This window comes from Pongo pygmaeus, chromosome X, assembly GCF_028885625.2.
Source record: "Pongo pygmaeus isolate AG05252 chromosome X, NHGRI_mPonPyg2-v2.0_pri, whole genome shotgun sequence".
In the NCBI taxonomy this organism is placed as follows: domain Eukaryota; kingdom Metazoa; phylum Chordata; class Mammalia; order Primates; family Hominidae; genus Pongo; species Pongo pygmaeus.
In genome coordinates, this window is record NC_072396.2 from 10,061,285 (window position 1) to 10,081,407 (window position 20,123).

Below are 20,123 nucleotides of genomic sequence, written 5' to 3' on the forward strand. Positions count from 1 at the left end.
TTAAGTACAGTCACCATCTACCTCCAGAACTTTTTCATCTTCCTGCACTGATTCTCCATCCCCTGTCTCCACGCCCCCCGAAAACTACCATCCTACTTTCTAGCTCTTGTTTTGACTACTCTGGTGACTTCATATAGTGGAATCATACATTGATTGTCCTTTCGTATCGGGCATATTTCACTTAGTGTAGCGTCTTCAAGGTTCACACACCTGTGTCAGAATTTCATTCTTTTTTTGTTTTTGAAACCAAGTCTCACTCTGTCGCCCAGGCTGGAGTGCAGTGGTACAATTTCAGCTCAGTGCAACCTCCACCTCTCAGGTGCAAGCAATTCTCCTGCCTCAGCCTCCCGAGTAGCAGGGATTACAGGTGCGCGCCACCACACCCGGCTAATTTTTCGTGTTTTTTGTTTGTTTGTTTGTTTCTTTGTTTGTTTTTTGTATTTTTAGTAGAGATGGGGTTTTGCCATGTTGGCCAGGCTGGTCTTGAACTCCTGGTCTCAAGTGATCTGCGCACCTTGGCCTCCCAAAGTGCTGGGATTACAGGCGTGTGCCACTGTGCCTGGACAGAATTTCATTCCATTTAAAGGCCAAATATGTCATTGTTCGTATAAACAGCATGTTGTTTATCCACTCATCCATTCATAGACATTTGGGTTGCTATTCCAAAATAGCTTTTGGCTATTGTGAATAATGCTGCTGTGAACATTGAGGAACAAGTGTCTGTTTGAGTCTCTGCTTCCAGTTCCTTTGCATATACCTAGAAGTGGATTTGCTGGATCACATGGTAATTCTGTTTACTCTTTTGAGGGCCTGCCGTACTGTTTTTCTGAAGGTTTAAGTTTTTGTGAGATGTGATAAAGGTAGGGTCCGACCGTGATGCCTATGATTTGATTCAAAGGTTAACCCACTATATCCCGCAAGCCAAATTTGGTCCTTGCTAATTTTGTACAGGCAACATGCTAAGGATATTTTTAATATTTTTAGATGGCTAAAAAAATTGAAGGATAATATGTCATTATCGATGAAAATTCAATGAAATTCAGATTTCACTTTACATAGTTGAAGTTTCATTGGAACACGGTTATACCCATTGTCTGTTGTCTATGGAACAGACTCTGTACGGCCCATGGAGTGAGATTTGCTATGGCCCTTTGAGAACAAATTTGCAGGCCTGGCATGGCGGCTCATGCCTGTAATCCCAGCACTTTGGGAGGGTGAAGTGGGAGGATCGTTTGAGCCCAGGAGTTCAAGACCAGCCTAGGCAACATGGCGAAACCCTGTCTCTACAAAAAGTACAAAAATTAGCGGGGCACAGTGTGGTGCATGCTTGTAGTCCCAGCTACTTGGGAGGCTGAGGTGGCAGGATCACTTGAGCTTGGGAGATGGAGGCTGCAGTGAGCCGTGATTGCACCACTGCACTCCAGCCTAGGCAATAGAGTGAGACCCTGTCTCAAACAAACAAACAAAACACATTTGCAAACCTGGTTAAAATAATAAGGAGTCCGACAAAGCTTACTTACATCTGTTGACTGCTCTTCCCAACTCCGTGGGCTTTTCCAAGGGTCTGAGTAGGTGCATCAAGCTGTCTACCTAATTAATCACACCATCCTACACATTATTTGTCACTTTTTTGCATGTAAGCACCAATCCCAGTTGCTTAAGCCTGCAGGGGGCATTTCCTTCAGTAGGAGATGCAGAGTGTAAAAACTCCAACCCATTTGCATCTTGCTTATTTCAGGTACATTTCTTTCCTGTTTATAATTCCAAAGTGTGGCTTCCTATCATGCCTTTTAAGGAACTATCTATTCCCATTGACTAGGAGATAAATCTCTGTATAGTGGAGGAACCAAACTGAGGAAGACTTCTCAAAATTGTTCTTTTTATCATACACTTTTTTGGAACGAAGTTTATAGCCAACTAAGAGGCAGTCTTCTATTTTTAATCTGTGATATTTCTGTAAAGTCATGTAAATGTCATAACTGCAGTGTTTTCAAGTTGTTGTTGTTGTTTTTGCAAAGAGCTCTTCTCTGCAGTGAGGGCTGAGTGTGACTTGTTAAAAGTGAAATTCACATAGCATCCGTTTCCTCCGTTAGCTTCTTTCACTTAAAGGACATCTTCAACATATCATTTAAGGGCAACACTTGGTTCATAGTGTTTAATTTGTTGTCAGGAATGTCAGCCTCAGAACTTCTTAATATACACACCCAACTCTACTGTAGGTACCTATATAATTTACATTTAACCTATTATTTTATTTTATTTTATTTTATGTTATTTTATGTTATGTTATGTTATGTTATTTTATGTTATTTTATTTTATTCATGAGGGTGATCTTAGGACCTGAGATAAATTTGAACAGGCTCAATACAAATCAGGCTATGTATAAACCAGGAAGCAGACTTAAATTCTATTTTTCTTGTATTTGGGTTTTGTAGGAAATGGGGCATCGTGTTTTCTCTTTTGAAATTGTGTTTGAAGTGATATCTGCATGAAGAATCAGCCTGTTTTCTATTAGACTAGTAAAGTGGGAAGAGTAGAAAAGAGAAAGGCGGGATTTGGGAAATGTGACATGAAGAGGTTGTTAAATAAGGTATGCGTATAACTAAATGTGGCAAAAACAATGCTACTTAGATATGGAAGCTGCTAAAGTATTTTAATGTTCTCTTTACGAAAAGAATTTAAGAATTTTAACATCTGCTAGAGCTCAATCTAGTCTGAATTTTTTTCTCATCTGACCTTTTTCATTTTTCCTTTCTCAAACACACTTGCTCATTTAAAAAATTCAGTTGGAGAACCAAGTAATATGTTTCCATTTAAGAAAGCCACAGATAATGTTCCATTTGAAACTACAGCTTCACTCACTTGATACTTCTACTTGTATGACTATTTTAAGTTCCTTTTAAAGAAATGGCTCAAATTTATCCTTTTGGGAGGGACTGGTGAAAACGTCTGCAGGTTCATCTTGGGTTTTAAATTTTTGTGTGTTTAATTGCGGTAAAAATACACAAAAGTTTCATCTTTTATGTTTGCTTTTAAGGTCTGAGAATATTAATAGAACAAAAGGAGCACAACAGCATTCCAATGACCAGTGAGTGTAGCTATTCCCACTGTGTGGTTATATTGTTTTTTACAAGCCTGTATATATGGCTTTACCTATATTTGAATATGTGAATTCAAACAGTGTAACTATAAAGCATTGTGCTCACTTAGTGGCACAGAGAGGTTAAGTTATTGACTGGGGGACACGCAGCCCTCAGCACGAAATTCTGGGATTTAGCCAAGAACAGCCTCACTCCAGGATTGTGCTGCTTCTCAGAGTTTGCTAGCTTGTGTTGTTAGAGTGCAATTTCTGGAAAACAAGGCCATACTGGAATCTGGAGGAGAGAAAGATGGCTTACACTGGGTATGAGTACAGTGTGGTTGGGATATGCAAACAAGATATAGGTAAGATAAAAGAAAATGCAAACTAGGCCGAGTGCGGTGGCTCACGCCTATAATCCCAGCACTTTGGAAGACTGAGGCAGGTGGATCACGAGGTCAGGAGTTCAAGACCAGCCTGGCCAAGATGGTGAAACCCCGTCTCTACTAAAAATACAAAAAATTAGCTGGGCACGGTGGCAGGCGCCTGTAATCCCAGCTACTCGGGAGGCTGAGGCAGGAGAATCGCTTGAACTCGGGGGGCAGAGGTTGCAGTGAGCTGAGATCATGCCACTGCACTCCAGCCTGGGCAGTTACCTTTTTTTGGTTGTTTTTATTTTTTATTTTAAGATAGGTCATGTGGTGTAACGGGAAGCTGACGGGACTTAGGGTCAGACCACCTGGGATCATTCCTGGATTTCAGTCTCCCTGGCAATGTAGTAAAAGGTCTCCTCGTCTTTGAGATGTCAGGGGACGGTGATGCAGTGAGGGGCAGGGTGTTAGGGAAGACTAAACTCATGTAACACGAAGCATGACACGTGTTGCATGTGTGTCTCTGTACCACAGTATCCTTGGACATACATATTCCTGATCTGGTAAGATGAGATTCCATATGTTTTTTGTGACCTCAGCGTCCCATGCCCGGACACTAAAGTCAAAGGGGACCATCAGAGTCCCCTAGTGGTTTGGAAATTCTGATCACCAGTCAGCAAAGATATTTGACTGTTGGAAATTTTTTAAATGGTGAGCTCTCTTTTTCTGTTTCAAGATTCAGTCATCCTTTCTGATAGTAGACACAGAAGACTTTTTGACAAAGGTAAGGCTAGGCCCCGCACTGGCTGACACTCCATGTAGCGTACTGTCCTTCCACGGCCTGTGCCGTTAGTTTACAGAGGTCAGTAATACCTGCCCGCCTCACAGGGTTTGTGTCCAAGTGCTTCATCATGGTAGAAGTGGTTTTTAATGAAACAATAGATTTCTTGGTCTTGCTTCAAGTGAAATCCCTGAAGTGTTTGCTTTCCCGATGATTTCATGCTCTAAACTGCCTTTCTGTGGCCACGGCCCATGAGCATAAAGCAGCAGCATTGCTATTCAGGCACATAAATGCCAGATAGAAGAAAACCTCACTACTTAGCCATCGTGTCAGAGAGAGCCAAACTGCATGTCTTTCTGGGCCCTGGTTTTTAGGGGATCAAATGTTACCCAGACCTTGAGTCTTAGTTATCAGTGTCGCATAGCAAGAAAGGGCACTGAGGAATCAGAATTCTTACAAGGGTGGCAACGTTTATTTTATGAATTGAAAAATATTCCTATTCCGCAGCTGTAGATAGTCACACAAAATTAGGCCTGATGTAAGGTTCCATACTTTTAAAAAGCATTGTATATATTTAACTAGGATTCTGTAGTCATTTATATTAGGAATATTGTTGCTAGTTGTTTTGCAAGTTTCCAGTAGCTGTAATGCAACTAGGGAAGCATTTACATATTGAAGGCAGGAGCCACCAATAATGTACGGATTTTAACAGTAATTAGGGTATCTGGGAATTGCACAGGTTTCATTCTCCAAAAGTTAACTGAATTCCACAGATCAAAAGTGAAATTCATTCACTCATCTAAACATGCACTCTGTTGCTTTCTTGGTGAGAGGAATGACCGACCACTTGGTCTTCATGGAGCTTGGTCTCCTCATCTATAAATAATATATTAAGTGTTGATCTAAGCATCTATGAATCTGAATTTTACATAATGAGAGAGATGTACATGTGAGTGAAAAGCAAAACCCTGTGATAACTCATTTTTGTTCCAGCTACAATATTGTAGACTCTGTGGACTAACTATAGCCAAGACTTATCGGAGTCAGGAAAAAAGTATCATAGAAAATCCAAAAATTAATTGAAGGCACTTGTTTGTAGGTACAGCCCAAGTGACTGCATAAATTTCACACCAACTAAAAGTGTTAAAGAGTAACAAGATGAAGGGGTTAGAATGATTTGTGATGGATACATTGTGCATTGGAAATTGTTTGTAAGACTTCCCCAATAATTGTGTTTCAGTTGCCCAATTCCTGTTTATTCTCATTGTGCAGAAGTAAGTTACTACTCCCTTCAATATAAATTAGTGTAAATTGTGAATTGCTTTCATCTAAAACAATGAGAGCACCCAACATGAAGCCAGGACTTGGGGTTCAAATCCTACCCCTTGTTAGCTGTGAAGCCAGCCTAGATTGTTCACTTACACTCTTCAGAAAGCAGCCTCTTTATCTACAAAATGAGAATAAACAGGGCTGATGTGATGGTTCAGTTATATAATGGACATAATATTAAATAGACTCTTTCTTTCTGAATGGGAAAGTGAGGAGTTAGTGTATTTAGAAGATGCATAACCAGCCTTGCTGTTCAAGAATGTTAGGAATGAAAACTGTTGATATGTGGTTCTCATGACTCAATTAAAAGATGCTATGTTTGTGTTAAAATTAAGAATACACTTCTATTGAACTTGCGGAAGAAGCTTAGAGCAGAGGCTGCCTGTGCATTAAGACTGAGAGGACTTGGAAAGAGAATATTTTTAATGTTTTCCTTTTACATTAGGGTTTCCTAACTGTGGCACTGTTGACATGTAGGGCTGGAGAACTATCTGTGGGAGGTCCTTCCCTTGCCCTGTAGGAGGTTCAGCAGCATCCCTAGGCGTCCCCCGCTGGATGCCAGCAGCAGCCTCTCCGTATGGTGACCACCATAAGTATCTCCAGACATTGTCCAATGTCCCCTGGGGGGCAAAATCACGCCTGCTTGAGAACCACTTAAAATTTCCCCAATAAACATGCATCACTTCTATAATTTTAATAGCAACTTAAAAAAAAAGATGTCATTTCCAAACTGACAAGGCTAGTCTGTCCAGCTTCACATATTGAAGACTCAGAAGAGTTGGACTTTTTTTTTCTTTTTCTTTTTCTTTCTGTTTTTTGAGACGGAGTCTTGCTCTGTTGCCCAGGCTGGAGTGCAATGGCGTGATCTCGGCTCACTAGCAACCTCTGCCTCTTGGATTCAAACAATTGTCCTGCCTCAGCCTCCCAAGTAGCTGGGATTACAGGTGTGTGCCACCACGCCCAGCTAATTTTTGTATTTTTTAGTAGAGACGGGGTTTCTCCGTGTTGGCCAGGCTGGTCTCAAACTCCTGACCTCAGGTGAGCCTCCCACCTTGGCCTCCCAAAGTGCTGGGATTACAGGCGTGAGGCACTGCGCCTGGCAGACTTGGATGTTTTTATGAGGCATTTTGGGCTTGTGTTCTGAAAGCATCAGCTTAACAGAAAGTGATGTTGCATGACTGCCCCAAAGACTCCTGGTGGCAGCTGTGAAAGCGTCCAGGGACCAAAACCTGTGCTGAGGTTGCCCTCAGGCATCTGTGGGTCTGTCAGTGGGGCCATTCTAAGTAACCAAGACAAACCTGCTCTACTTGTGGAATACGGCACTTTTTCTTGTGCATGTTAGTTGTCTGGGGTCACCTTGGTGGTATTAGTAGGTTATCTATTCTACTTTAGTAATGTGTTAGGAGTGCACAGCTTAATCAATCTAATATGATATTGCTCTAAGGTAGGGCTCAGCAAACTACTGCACATAGGCCAACTGGCTTGCAGCCTGCTTTTGTAGGTAGTTTTATTGGAACACATACACATCTGTTGGCATAAACACACCCATTTGTTTACAGATTGCCAGTGGCTTCCAGGTACACGTGACTACGATGGCTGCAAAGTCCAAGATCCTTGCTATTTGGCCCTTTAGAGAAAATGTGTACCTACCACTGCTCCATGGTTCTGGAACTTTCTCCCCTTCTGTTGCCATATCTAGGTATATCTCCCGTCTGTTAATCTCAGTTTCAGAAAGGGGGAGGATAGTAAACAGCATAGCCAAACAAGACAAATTATGATAGAGAGCACTGTGAATATTTCAACTTTATTCAGTGCTTTTAGTGAGTATCCGTGTGTTTCTCTGCATATCAGATGCATGTAACGTGTACCAGAGTGTATTTATTAAAATGCCTGGCTCATGTACTTGTTCATGAAAGAAGCAAAACACCATCGTTTTCCTTGATTTAAAAAAATGGTAGCAGCATTCGTGCTGGAGAACTTTGATAGAACTTGGCAGTTGCGTGTAGGATATTGGACCAGACAGGCTGTTGGGGCCAGAGTTTTAAGAGGGTTTCTCTAGAAACAGACCATACTAGGATTACTTGGGAAGTGAGTGTGGAATACCTCGGGATCGCTGATCGCCGGTTGTATGGGAGTGGGGGAAGGACAGGGCTCAGTGGGGAGCTTTCTGGAATGCCAGTCCCGCTCTTTCCTGCATGTCTACTGCCCCCGTCCAAGCACTTCCTTGGCTCTAACATGTCCTCATGAGCAGGGCCCATGACTTCCTGGTGTTATCTTCTGGATAATTTAATACAGGGTTCAGGATATTCGTAAGTCCCATAAAGGTGTTTTAAGTGAACAGCTGAATGGCAACCTCAGTTTGATGATGCTCTGTCTCCTGGAGGGGCCTAATGTCCGGCTGTCTCCAGTCTCCTTCCAACAGACCAGCATCATCGTGTCGTGTTAAGTTCGCTTATGAATTCTCTACCAAAGGCATCTACACTTAGTGTCCAGGAATCACTCGATGTTTCGTTGCTTCTTTTATGTTTTCTTTGCCTCCGAAATATCTTCCACAGATTCCCTAAGGAGGTGAGGAATGGAGGAAGTTGTGAAGGAGGAGAACTGTAAGCTGAACAGAATACAGTCATCCCTCGGTATCTGTGGCATATTAGTTCCAGCACCCCTGTATATACCAAAATCCAGGGAGGCGCAAGTCTCTGATATAAAATAGTGTCCTATTTGCATATAAACTATGCACATCTTCCTGTAAACTTTAAATCGTAGATTACTTGGAATACCTAATACAATGTAAATACTATGTAAATAATTGTTATATTGTTTTTAAAATTGTTTTTATTGTATTGTTTTTATTTTTTAAAAAAATATTTTTTCTTTCTTTTTTTGACACAGGGTCTTGCTAAGCTCACTGCAGCCCCTTCCTCCCGCGCTCAGGTGATCCTCCCACCTCAGCCTCCCAAGTAGCTGGGACTACAGGCGTGAGCTACCACGCCCAGCTAATTTTTGTATTTTTTGTAGAGACTGGGTTTCACCATGTTGCCCAGACTGGTCTCGAACTCCTGGCCTCAATCAGTCCTCTCGCCTTGGCCTCCCAAAGTGCCGGGATTAGAGGCGTGAGCCACCACACCTGGCCTTAAAAATATTTTCAATCCTTAGATGCAGAACTTGTGGATACAGAGGGCTGGCTGTTCATATTTTCAGAGACTATATATCAACAACATATAATCAATATATAACATATATGAGATATATGGATAATATATATACATATATTCAGTAACAGAATATACATGTATTCAAAGTAGTAGGTTTGTTACAGACAGCATAGAGAAGACTCTGGCTTTTTAAATCCAGTTTCACAATCTCGGCCTCTTATTTATTTTGCTTTGATTTTTATTTTATTTTTGAACTTTTAGGTTCAGGGGTACATGTGCAGGTTTGTTACATAGGTAAACTCATGTCATGGGGGGGTTGTACAGATTATTTTGTCACCCCAGTATTCAGCCTGGTACCCAATAGTTATCGTCTCTGTTCCTCTCCTTCCTCGCATTCTTCACCCGGCAGTAGCCCACAGTGTCTGCTGTTCCCGTCTCAGCCTTTTCGCTGGAGTGGTTATACCATTTACCACTTGCTCTTTGTTTTCTCTTTGTACCACTTACTCTGTGTTTCCTTTCTCCTCGGTTCCTGTGTGCTTTTGCATAAACTGGGGCTTTTTTGTGACTATACTTTACAGTAAGCTTATTAGCAATAACTCATTGCTTTATTTTTTAGGGTGTTGCTCTAGTGTTGACAGTTTTCATGTTTAACCTTATCACAATCTATGTTTGAAAGATATTTTACTTCACATATAAGAGCCTTACAACAATGTGCTTTCATTCTCCTTCCATTCTTAGTTCTTTGTGCTACATTTGCCGTACATTTTACTTTTATACATGTTAAAACACCATAATACATAGTTTTTAATTTTGTACTAAGAAGTCGATTACATGGAAAAAAATTCTTTTAAAGAGAAGAAAATATGTTTATATTTATATGTTATATTTACTATTTCTGCCACTCATCATTTCTTTGTGGGAATCCGCATTTTCCATCCGAAGTTTTTCTTCCCCTTCATGGACTCCCTTCAGTCTGTCTTGTAATGCAGGTCTACAGGAAGTGAATTCTCTCTGCTTTTGCTTGTTTGGTAAACTCTTTATTTTGCCATCATTCTTTGAAAGATATTTCATCTGAGTGTAGAATTTTGCATTGATACATCCTCTCAGTTCTTTAAAGATTTCATTGTCTTCTGCCTTGCATAGCTTTTGACAAGGAGTTTGCAGTTTTTACTATCATTTTTCCTCTGGATATAACTTTTGGGTTTTTTTTCTGGCTGCTTTTAAGAGTTTGTCACTGATTTTCAAGAAATTGATGGTGTCTTGTTGGGGTTTTCTATGCTGTTTATCCTGCTTGGAGTTTGTTTAGGTTTTTGAATCTGTTTTACTTTCCTTAACCGAGAGTTTTACAACTTTATTTGATCTTGGAATCCTTAAAATGTGTTTTTGGTTTTTGTGGTTTTTTTGAGACAGTCTGGCTCTGTCACCCAGGCTGGAGTGCAGTGGCCGCGATCTTAGCTTACCGCAACCTCCGCCTCCCGAGTTCAAGCGATTCTCGTGCCTCAGCCTCCTGAGTAGCCGAGACTGCAGGCGCATGCCACAACACCCAGCTAACTTTTTTGTATTTTTAGTAGAGCTGGGATTTTGCTATGTTCGCCAGGCTGGTCTCGGACTCCTGGCCTCAAGTAATCTACCCACCTCGGCCTCCCAAAGTGCTAGGATTACAGGCGTGAGCCACAGCGCCCAGCCAAAATGTGTTTTAAGTAACATATTTTATCATCTCAGTACTAGTGTTTTATTAATGAACACTAAACCCAGTTAGGGAAACACTGATGAAATCCAGTGTTTATTATTTTTACATATTTTTATAACTCCATATTGGCTCCTTGGACCTTTTAGAGTTGGGTTACGAGAAAGCAGTTGGGCATTTGCCTGGTATTGTGTAGAGGGTATGCAAACACGATTAGCTTGTGGAAAAGATGTCAGTAACAATTGCCTGCGTAACCGCCAGCTTTATGGGAGTGCTCCAGTAGTAACCTTTTTTCCTTGTTTCAGCTATAAAAGCTATTACCACAATCTATCTCTCTCATTTTGTACAGTAATGATCCATGAACACACTAAAGGGAAATTGATGGCATACCCAGGATTACCATTTACAGATGGCAGTACTGAAATGTTAATTTCAAAAACATTCAAACTCTAGTTTTCTTCTGTAGACATGGGACAAGCAATTTTTATCATTTAATCATGCAGACTTGGTTTTAAAAGAAAACTCTTTTAAGATGTTCTTTGGTTTTAATTTATAGCCTTCTAGTTTGCTTATAACATATATGCTTATTTTTAAATAACATTAAAGTTAGGCCTAAGGAATTTGTGTGCAAAATTGGTCATTGATTATTAAGAAAATAATACAGAACTTTTTTTTATGTTATAAATATAACTTTAAAAAGAAGGGGACTCTTCGGAGTTGCCTCTGAGGAGCACATATAAAAAAGAAGGGCAGAGGTTTACTACAGTGGTAAAAAATAATGCACCTAGATCAAGACTATTCCAAAAGTGAATTTAAAAAGAAAAAAAGATGAGATGGTAAGATATGAGGAAATAATGAATGCATTGTGACTTTCCACCTCCCCATACCCATTTTCATAGTTTGGTGAGTAGAAAGAGAAATGAGGATGCTGGCCCAATTTTGATTCCCAGTGGATGAGGCTCACACAGAACTGCCCTGCTTCTTGACACTATTACGATATTAAAAGTAACGTGTATTTTTATAAGTTGTTACCATCTTGGCACACTTGCATTCATTTTAGTCAAGTACTGTCACCTTTAGATTTCAAGCTTGCAGAGTCTTAAAAAAATACACATTGGAGAACACATAGTCTCCTAACAGTAAAATCTCAGCTTATTAGAATGTTTAGTGACTGAGGTATTCAGAGTCAGTCAGAAAAGTATCTTTAGGATTTCAACATGTGGAGATGTCTTTCATAGAGAAACCGAGGAGAGTCAGGCAAACCCTAGCACCTTGAGCATGGCGTATCCTCATCTGCATGGGCACTTAGACACCTGGACAAGTCCATTAGCAGTAAGGCGGGATAGAGGGGTTCACAGGATACGTGCTGCCCAGGATACGTGCAGCCCAGAGCTGGGAGGAAATCATGAGGACCGACTGGACATTTATTGTACAGATGCACGACTGGCTGGTATGGCCTTGGGATATGGCAGTGAAGATACACCGTGAGGTTGTGGGAGGTGGGATTCACAGTAAATCCTAAATTCTTCATCTTTGCACTCACGACGCACAACAGCTGATCAAAGCTTTTAGCAAACTCTGCAGCAAATTAAAAGGCGGTAGAACCTCATGGTGACAAGTGCAAACCCTGGAGTCGGACTGCAAGCATTCACACCCCAGCTCCACCATTCCCCAGCCCTGGGACCTAGACCTGGAGCTGCATGTCAGTGTGTCCGTTCCCTCTGTGTGAGAACGGGATAGTAACAGTGCTCCCTCACACGCTCCTGTACACATGGAAACCACCACTGCCGTCGGACACAGTGTATGCTGTAGAAGCACTTAGTGTACTAAGCACATTAAATATTTACAATTATTAATTAGATTATTTAATCCAAGCTCAAAGCTCTCAGAACAGAGCCAGGCATGTAACAGGTGCAATATACATGTTAGCTATTATTATTATTTAACAGAGATGGGGTCTTGCTATGTTGCCCAGACTGGTCCTGAACTCCTGGCCTCAAGTGATCTTCCCACCTCGGCCTCCCAAAGTGCTGCAATTACAGGCATGAGCCACTGCACCCAGCCTATTAATTTTTAATAACTTTATTTAACCCGATGTTGCCAATTGTTTTGAAGTGTGGAGCTGTTTTTCAGATGACACATACTAAACATCTACTAAACAGCCTGAGAAACGGCACTCTGAAGAGCATGCCTTGGCAAACGCTCCCCTACTTACTCTAAAACTCCAGTCGATTGGCTTCCAAGTTCACTTGGTTCTCATTTTTCCTGGCGACAACTCTGCAAATGATTACCCCCCATTTGATGAGGTGCTGGCTGAGAAGGCCCCTTGCCCAGGTATGTTTCCGACCTGCCTGTGACAAAGTGTTAGATTCTGAAAGCTGGGAGTGTTGGCCTCAGTTAGCTGAGTGATACCAGCGTGGGGTCTTTCGAGGCTGCAGGCAAGATGTCCGCCCACCTAAAGGCAGGATGGGGGCTGGAGGGGCCGTGTCCCGGCGCCTCCTTCCTGCGGCTGCTGAGTTGGTATGGCTGTAGGCAGGGGGCCTCAGTGTTGTACCATGCTGGCCTCGCCATGAGCACCCGAAGGAATTTTATCATACAAATTTGATTCTGTTTTACCAAGAGATGCCAGTAGCACCTCCACTTCCAGTTGGGACACCCCAAAATATCTCCAGACATTGCTTAATATCCCCTGGGAGATGGCGGGGGGTGTGGGGAGGGGGCGGCAGCAGGCACTGTCACCCCTGCTCCAGAACACCGTATTAAAATACAGAAACGTGATGCCAATCCCATGCTTTTATTTGGGATTAAATGTGTAATACATATGCTTCTGAGTGGGAAAAAAAAAGTTTGCTTCAAGCGGAAAATGGTGCATCCTTTGTTGTCATCGGGCAAATGCTTGGTAGGGATTTGATCTGTGTAGAGGAATGCTCAGTCTGCAGTGGCAGCCAGGTAGGGAGCATGTGCAGCCCTGCACACAGCATGAGCTTGTCAGACAGACAGTGCTTGCCAAGCAGGGCTCTGGCATGTGGTTGTTGTTGGCTATGGCTCTTCCATGGGCAGGCTCCTGGCTCCTCCTTGTGCATCCATCCCCTTTGTTGGCCACCCTGCCTGCTGGCCCTAGGCCTTCTGCTCCTTTCCCCAGGTCCTGGCTCTCTCCAGCTTGGCCTCCCTCCGCCCATCCTGTGCACCTTTCATTCCTGGGGAGGAGGAGACTCAGGTAAAGAAGGATAAAGGCAGAACGATGCCAGGCAATTCCACTGCTAGCCATTGCCCCAAGGACATGAATGTTCATAGCAGCATGGTTGACCCAAGCCAGGTGCCCGTCAGCTGCTGCCTGGAAAAACACAATGTGGTCCAGCCACGCAGTAGCATAGTATTCAGCCATAAAAGGAGTGAAGCCCTGGAACGTGCTACAACATGGATGCTCTGGGAAAACATGCTCAGTGAAAGAAGCCAGATGCAAGAGGTCCCATATTGTATGATCTCATTTAGTGCCCCAAATAGGGAAATTCATAGAGCCAGAAAGCGTTCTGTGGTCACCAGGCCTGGGGGAGGAGGGAATAGGAGTGACTGCTTAGTGGGCACCAGAACTGCTTTCCAGGTGATTGAAAATGGTTTGGAACTTGACATAGGTGGTGGTTGCATAACATCTGAACGTACCACTAAATTGTACGCTTTAATTTGGCCAGGCTCAGTGGCTCACACCTGAAATCCCAGCACTTTGGGAGGCTGAGGCAGGAGCATCACTTGAAGCCAGGAGTTCAAGACCAGCCTGGGCAACATATCAAGACCCCCATCTCTATATTTTAAAAAAAAATAAGAATTTTTTAAAAATTTTTTATGTTGCTACTTTTATTCCAACTGAAAACAAAGCAAAAAAAAAAAAAAAAAAAACAGCAACAACCATGTATGGTCCAGGGGAATGTCTATGTTGGGCCTGAGGTGTGCTGTTCTGGTTTTTCTTAGGTGAATGGGTTCTGAAGGCTGTGTCAAAAGAGGAGTCTTTAAAGTTGCTAATTCTTTCCTGATAGGAAAAGAATATAATTTCTCAAAATGACTGCTTTCGAGGAATGCCCCTTTCTGAATTTGAAAACATAGTATTAAAAAGAAGAGTCTCTCAGTGCTTTAGATTATTATTTCTTGTATTCAATTTAAAAATCCCTTACAGTGGTTTTACAAATATGCAGAGGAATTCACAAAGCACGATTGAAAAGTGATGTACAGGATTTATAGTTGAATGGGAACAAACCAGCTGATCTGCATATAGGATGAAATTTAGCTGAGGGTGCTATTGAGTTTGGACAACATTTGGCTGGACCTTTGTAACTCTTCAGCTCTATGAAACAATAGTTGTGTGAAGAATTAAAAGGTGGAAAATGAGCTGTTTGTGGCTGGCTCACATATGCCTAGATCTATTTCCAGACACAACGAACAGTGAAATGACAGTGTCGGTGAGGCACCAGTTCAAGGAAATATACAAAGACTGCCTACTCATAAATACAGACACAATGGAGTGATAACTGGTGCTTGCACTTGGAGATCTAGAATTCTAAAACATCGGAAAACAATACCAGACCATTCTGTGTCCTTTTCTTTAAAACTATCTCTTGAAATTTTCGTGCTTCCCCCAAGAACATCCTCAAAGATGCCAGTAAAAATAACTCCACAGGAATCTTTCTGAATTCCAATATCCATGTGAAAAGGCTACATTTTCTTCTGATTTTTCACAAGAGAATTAAGGCAGACATCATGAAGAAATGAATGTGTAGAGGACTTCCGAAATCTATATTAACGTGTGTGATCAGCAACTGTAATGTTTTAATTGATTATATATGGTACATCCTTCATTCATTAAGCTAACTTTTATCAAGTATGTGTTATGTGTCAAGCCTGGACTGTAGAAATGAACTTGAAAAAGAAAGGACTCTTCCTCCTGTTCGGGTAGAAAAGGTATAATTTGTGTTATGGATGATGTGACTGAAGGAAACACCGGATACCATGAGGAAAATTGAGATCATCGCCCAGGGATTCTGTATTCTACTTAGGGAATAGGCTAAATATCAAAATACAGCAATTTGAGACAAAGGCAGGCGGTAGTCCCAGAAGGGTAGGTGTCAAATCCCCAAGAGCATCGGCGGATCCAGGTTCCTTTTGTGTTACTATCCTGCCTTCCTAAGGGTCAGACAGGCTCTCAAGCAACCCCCATGACCACAAGTTGTGCACATCTTTTCCCAGCTCCTCTCCCCTACCATTGGCAAGAACTCAGTAGTGGAACACCTGGGGTCTCTTAATGAGGTGTGCTTGTGTGACTAAAAGAAAAAGAGAAATTTTGGGGGAGGAGCAGGCTGATGGATTTGCAGTTTCTAAGTTATCTTGTATTTTATTTGATTACAGTGTTTGAATTCAGTGTTTTGAAGAAATGTACATAGCACTGCAAGCTCTGTTCTAACCTACTTTCTTTGGAGAAGCAGGTACATGCTGTGTTGTGTCAGCTTAGAGAGCCCCTTCAAAACCTCTCCATGTTCAATGTGGAGGGACTGTCACTATACATGCATGGCACACCACACCAAGAGCAGAGGACTACCAGAAAATTAGAATCCCTTTTATATTTGTCACATATCAGCATTTATTTAGTTGTAAAAATAAAGAGCATATGGCATTTGTTAAAATCGTTTGTATTTCACACAAATATTTGGCAATATGTAAACTTTCTTGCCAGGGCTGTTTATTGTGGTTCTATTTGTGTACTAATAATGGGGAAATCAGTAATGACCAGGTGTTGGAAGGTCTGATTTCTCATTTAAATGTATTGTTTCTAGCAATAAACTAATTATTTTTGACATGTTTCATAACCAGAAGAATGTTATTAACCAAAGTCATAATTCCTATTTTTGTGTTTGATCACACACAGATGATAAGTTAATTATACTTATTGAATTTAACAACATATATAAGAGATAATCTCAAATTTCAAGACTCTCATTTGTGGGTTACCATCTGTTTTGGACCAAAGAATAGGAATTTGATTGCAAGCTTTCTTCTGAACAGCTTGTAATAAGAGCTGTTTGTATATTAATTACTTATTGAATTATTGTGGGTTTTAATGTTTTAATTTACAAGCAATTTGGAACTTATTGTGGTGACATCTGCTCATATTTTGATACTTTATGGTATTTAGCAATTTCATCATAAGGCTATTTTTTCCCCTGGTAATTTATAACCCAATCCTGAAAACAGTAATTTGGTCTCTCCAGCTCACTATAAGGAGTATTGTCCTGTTTCATCTCCACTGCAGATTTTTTTCATAGTTAAAAGTATATTTTATAAGCAAAATCAAGATTCCTTTGTGCCTGCTTCCCTGGTGCCCTTTCATTTCTATTCAGAGTTACAGATGAATTTAGTTTCACTCTCATTATTTTACTTCAGTGGTAGATTTTTTACAAATTGCCCTGGTTATTACTTTCATCTTGAATATCCTTATGGTTTTTGTTTTCAATGTACCGTAATGCAATTTAGGGGCCTGTGAACCTGCTTGTAGATTTTTTTTAATCTCCTTCCTTTAAACAACATAACTATAAACATGACTCAGTGGGAATAATTTACTTGAATTTCCTTAAAACACTTGAGTTTCTATATAAACTCCCTAATAAGAAACACCTTCACTCATAGCTTCACTTGTGGACTTCAATTATATTAAACCTGGTACCTTTTTATTATCACTTAAGACTATTAAATAAGAATTTAGAGAAAATGGTGGACATTTAATTTCCTTAGTTCTTGAATTTGTAGATGATAGACGATAATTTATACTCTCTAGGAGGCAGGAATCATTCACAACCAAAGAAATTTTATAAGGTAAATATCATTAGGTAAATGGTTTACTGATTCGTATTTATAGTGACTGAGAAATAAAAACAATTTTTGATATAAAGGATTATCATTTTATGAGCCATAAACCTGGCTTCCTCATAAATCAGTGCAAATGGAACCCTTGTGAAACAGAAATGTCTGAAGAGAAATGAAAAGTTGAGACGTTAGTGGGTGCCTTTGGTTTTCTTGATTTTAGGGGAGCCGGAGGAGAAAGGATTCTGACCTGTTTGTGTGTTTTTATGAGCACAGTACATGAGAATGCATATATGCACACAAATGTGCCTGGCAGAGTTATTGGAAAGCTAGCCCAAGCGATGGGGAATGTTTAGCTAAAGCGTGTTGTCTTCTCCCGAGGGTGTGCACAGGTTCATGTATCAGCTGAATAAGGCCCTGTTCCAAAAACAAGGATATTTCAAGGGAACCTTAATTTATCTTTAAATTTAATGTAATTTAAAATTAATTTAAATCTTTAAATTATCTTTAAATAATAGCAGTAGCAATAGCTGAGCTAACATTAATTTTATCTATTTTGAGACTCTTTTATTTCAGAACTTCTACATGTATAATGCCTGACCGGCCACTTTTAATTTCTCCTCTTTTTCACTTTGCAAACAAAACCTTACAATCTGTGCTATGGACTAAGACAGAAATTAAGAACCAATAAAATGTGTTAAGTTTTAATTAGGAAGAAGAAAAAAACCTAAAGGAACGGGATGGTTGAGAGGTAAACACACCCCAATGATTTTTAAGTCTTTTGTTTCAAACCTTTCCCTTTCTCCCTAGGCTGGTCCCTGCAGACGGCTTCCCATTTTTATGACCGGATGCTGGGAAGCCTGCTGGTCCACAGGTCCATACATGAAGTCACCATAAGGTAAGCAGCCCAGCATGCCATTGGATCCTTGCCCTTGTACCTGAAATCCGTTTGAGGAGCAGAACTGCATTTTCCCAAAATGGAACCCCTTCTGTTTTAAACGATGTTTTCAGGGGAAGTGCCCGGTCTTTCTCCTTACTGAAGGTTGAAGGTAGTAGACAGACAATCATTAAATCATTGGGAGCTGCATAGTCAATTCCGAATGAGAAATTTGCCTTTTTACTGACTTCTGAGAATTTTGGGTTGTGTTTTTGTTTTGTTTTGTTTTTGTTTGTTTTGAGACAGAGTCTTTGCTCTGTCACCCAGGCTGGAGTGCAGTGGTGCGATCTCGGCTCACTGCAACCTCCGCCTCCCGGGTTCAAGCGATTCTCCTGCCTCAGCCTCTCAAGTAGCTGGGATTACAGGCGCCTGCCACCACACCCGGCTAATTTTTAAAATAGTTTTAGTAGAGACAGGGTTTCACCATGTTGTCCAGGCTGGTCTCGAACTGAGCTCAAGTGATCCGCCCACCTCGGCTTCCCAAAGTGCTGGGATTACAAGTGTGAGCCACTGCATCTGGCCTGCCTTCTGAGAATTTTGGATCCTGAAGGAGCTATAACAAATTTTTCTGGGTCTTACCAGGTGAGGATGACACCTTCTAAAATCAACCTCTCTTGTCAACATTATGAATTACAATTATGCAGACAAGTTAATTATAATTGGGTGCATGAGTATAGATTTTATTTGGCTCCTATATCTTAATTCTATGCTTTATCAGTTTCTTAGTATGATTTGTGTCTTGTCTCCAAATTGATTTGCTAGTTAACTTTGAAACTTATTAGAAAATCATGGAGATTACTATGTGTAAATCTGGTGAGATGCTAAAGTTTCCTGACTAGCACACCAAACAATTGTATGTGCACAGGTGTCAAGAGTTGAGAAGCCCGTAGCCCAAACTAAAACTGAGACGCATGCCCCAAAAGTTCTGTAAAAGTTATCTTATTACCTTTTGGTATGTGTGATTTTAGTTTCATTTTACTTAATTGTTATTTAATTTTCTGTTTCTTTCTCTAATGCCTTTTTAGTTAAAAAAAAAAAAACAAACCTATAGAACTTGGGCAGTTTTAAAGTGTAAAGATAGAATTTTGAGGAAGCTTTTTGATTTACTATTTTAAGAGAACCAACTAGAACTAAAATGATAGACTTAAATTTAATTAAAATAAGCAGCTTATTGTTTGAGGTACTTTTGTTTAAAGCCAGACATACTCATATGTAGATTGTGTTAACAAGTTAAACATGTATAAGTATTTTAATGAAAGGTGTAGTCTGTTTATAAAAACAAAATTTGTAATGTATTAGTGAATTTGAATTTTCTGACTGGCTTTTTCATTCAGTATAATGTTTTCAAGGTTCATGTGCATTGTGGCATGTGTCATTTCTTTTTATGTCAGAATATTCCATTGTGTGGCTAGACCATGGGTAGAACATACTTGATTCATGCATCAGTTGATGGAAATTGGGGTTGTATTTCCCTTTTGGTTGTTATTAACAATGATGTCATGAACACACATATTCAAGTTTTTTTGTGTGGACATGTTTCATTTCTCTGTGGCATTTACTTAGCAGTGGGTCATATGGTACCTCTGTTGAACATTTTGAGGAACTGAATTTTTCCAAAGTGGCTGTTACACCAGTCAATATTTTTCGAAATGCCATTGAACCATATTTTAAATGTCAGAGGGAAGCTGGGAGGGGATCTTTCTCTCATCAATGTTTTGAGTGGGTATTATTTCAGTACTTTGGAAACATAAGCCTCTATTTCATTGAATCCAGCACACATTGAATTTCTCCTCTGCGTGAGGTATCTGTGTTTGGGTTTATACATGAGTGAGTGTTTTTGTAGCCTTTGATAACTTGTGTGGTTTATACATGCAGATAGTCATTTGGCATTATCCTCAAAAATGGTACTCTGTTGCTGTAGTTCATTAGTAAGGTTGGGAATA

The 20,123-nt window shown here is 40.5% G+C and overlaps 1 protein-coding gene across 7 annotated transcripts in view; it reads left to right on the forward strand.

Annotated features, from left to right (window-relative positions):
- TBL1X (transducin beta like 1 X-linked) overlaps positions 1–20,123 on the forward strand; it is a 256,300-nt gene that overhangs the window by 158,810 nt on the left and 77,367 nt on the right. For 5 of the 7 annotated variants that reach the window (XM_054470824.2, XM_063660435.1, XM_063660436.1 and 2 more), the window contains one exon: positions 18,054–18,141. The exons of the other annotated variants lie outside the window; for them this stretch is intronic. The gene's annotated coding sequence lies outside the window, so the exon portion shown is untranslated. The remainder of the gene's footprint in view (positions 1–18,053; positions 18,142–20,123) is intronic. 7 annotated transcript variants of the gene reach the window in all.